Below are 2,435 nucleotides of genomic sequence, written 5' to 3' on the forward strand. Positions count from 1 at the left end.
ATATATATATGTTTCAATAAGCATATCTTTAAATAAATTTGACTTGTTTCCCTTTAATTGTGGTCAAACTTGCCAGTAACCAACTCACGTTACTAAGGCCAAAGATGCAGAAAGCTTCTCCGATTCTCCTCTGCTACGCTTTCATCAGCAGACCCATGGCTCTGTCTTTGAACTATACCCCACTTTCCCTCCCCTCTGCACATGCACCGTCTGCACAGCTGACACTGTGTTCAGCATCACTGCTGCCATGATGCGTTCTGCAACACACCTCCCCGCTTCCTCTTTGCCCATCCACAGCCTTCACATCCAACCAGGAAGGTCTTTTTTTTTTGAAATCAACTTATTCATGGTGGTTCCATGAGCTTCCACAGCACGCCTCTTCTTATACCTCCAACACAGGCTGGCATTTACCGCCTCCCTCAACCCAATCAGTTCTGCTGGCTTTCCTGCCACTCCTTAGACAGCTATGCTCATTCCTACTGCAGAATTTTGCACGAGTTCGTTCTCTTCTCTTGAAACACATTAACCTAGATCCAGGAAAAACACTATTTCCTCACTATTTTGAGGACTTCACTCAAAGACAAAATTCATCAGGTCACAGTATAAAAACACAAGATAGCAGTTAGAATTGAATTCCAGATAAACAATGAATTATTGTACCTTGTGCAGCCCACATATTGGACATTTTATATGAAAAATTATCATTTATCTATATTAAAATTTTATTCATCAATCTAATTTTTTCCATCAACCTTATGATTCCCTCCTCATAGAGGCCTTCCTTACTATCATAGAAAAAATAAAATCTTCTCTTGCTCTGTTGCACTATAATTTCCTATCCTGCCTTATTTTTCTTCATGGCATTCTACTCTTCTAGAAATAGCATTTACATTTTACATTTATAGAAAAATATTTGTACAGTTTCTGAAATACAGGTCCTATAGAGACAGAAAATTTGTCTCTATTCTCAATGCTCAACACATAATAAATGCTCAAGATATATATCTATATGTATGTGTATATATATATGTATATGTATATATATGGTGTTTGAGTATAAATTAACCCATTAATGGTTCATTTTTACATATTTGTTTTGCTGTTGCAGTACTGGGATTTAAATCAGGACCTCACACAGGCTGCACAAGCACTGTACCATTTAGGGACATCTCCAGCCCAATTTGATAACATAGAATATCTTAGATAAATACAAGGATAATTCCAGCATACAGGCTCAGACAATTTAAAAATCAGTAGGTTACTATTCCTCAACGTGGTTTTTCAGACAAACTGGAGAATTTTTCCACTTTAATGTTAAATGTGTGAAACATCCAGCCTCATCTTTCCTGGATAGTTAAAAAAAAAAAGTCTGAAGCATAACCTAGACTTACAGGAGAATATCAGACTTCAGCCTCCTAATTCATATATTAGAAACTCAAAGTCTCAGAAGCGTCAAATGACTTTCCCAAAGGGAAGAAGTTAATGCGTCACTTTTTAGAAAGATTTTACAACCAATTTTCTCCCTGCTATGTTAATGAGACTTAACCTCTTTGGTGAACTGATTACTTCTCGTACTATTAGAGAGTATAGCCACAGAGGAGATGCTCCGTAAATGTCAGTGCTTAAATGATGAATGAAGAACTAAAATCCGGGGACCAGGCAGATGGCTCAGTGGAATAAGTGCTTCCCTGGCAAGTGCAAGGGCCTGACTTCAATCCCTGGTTCCACAAAAAAGACTAAAACCTCAATACACTCATTCTTTACTAACCCCTGTGTAGTGAGACCTAAAATATAAAAAAAAAAAAAAAAAAAAAAAAAAAAAAGAACGAAAATCCACCTGTAGCCAACTGATCACCCATAAGATGTGGTACTCTGTCATTAACCACAATAGATATTCATTGAGCACATACATTTTTTTATTCGTACATGTTCACAAAGAAATTAACATGTTAATAAGTACCATATTTTTAATATGCAATTAAATCACAATAGCTACATATAAAAGGAGAACCACATCTTAAATATTCAGTTGACTCAGCCCTCATGCAATGATATATGAGAAACAAAAATCTTTAAATTTTCTTTAATTTGCACAGTAGTAGATGTATAAGATAAAGCAGTCTAAACTATTCCATCTAATGAGGCATATCGTTATGTCTGGAGCATATCAAGCAATAACCTGTCTTAAGTAGGTGGCAGTAGTCATAAGACTTGTTCTCCCTGTCTTATTAAAATAAATGCAATATTAGGGGTCAGGGAGATAGCTCAGTGGTATAAGCACCTGCCTGGCAAGCACAAAGTCCTGAGTACGAGCCCCAGTACAGCAAAATAAAAAAATAAATAAAAATAAAATAAAACAATAGCAATATTACTAAAGGATTTGATTACAGAAGAGAATTTTATGAAAGCAAAACAGGATATATGTATCAAATATA

The sequence above is a fragment of the Octodon degus genome, unplaced genomic scaffold, assembly GCF_000260255.1.
Source record: "Octodon degus isolate 3935 unplaced genomic scaffold, OctDeg1.0 scaffold00020, whole genome shotgun sequence".
In the NCBI taxonomy this organism is placed as follows: domain Eukaryota; kingdom Metazoa; phylum Chordata; class Mammalia; order Rodentia; family Octodontidae; genus Octodon; species Octodon degus.